Genomic DNA, 210 nt, shown 5'->3' on the forward strand with positions numbered 1-210 from the left:
CTTTTGTAGCAGTGACTTTGGAGCTTCATGTCGGGGCGTCATGGCCGCAACAATGACTCGTCAAGGGTGGTTTAAGCGGTTTGAGCTTTTAGTTATTCCATCTGGTTTGTTTCGAATGAGCCTTGCAACTTTCTCTAGCGAGACTCATCGGATGAACCGGAGTTGCCCTGTCCTCAACGCAGCGGTCGACTGTTAGGCGGGTCTGATTTC

This window comes from Triticum dicoccoides, chromosome 3A (genome assembly GCF_002162155.2).
Source record: "Triticum dicoccoides isolate Atlit2015 ecotype Zavitan chromosome 3A, WEW_v2.0, whole genome shotgun sequence".
Lineage (NCBI taxonomy): Eukaryota > Viridiplantae > Streptophyta > Magnoliopsida > Poales > Poaceae > Triticum > Triticum dicoccoides.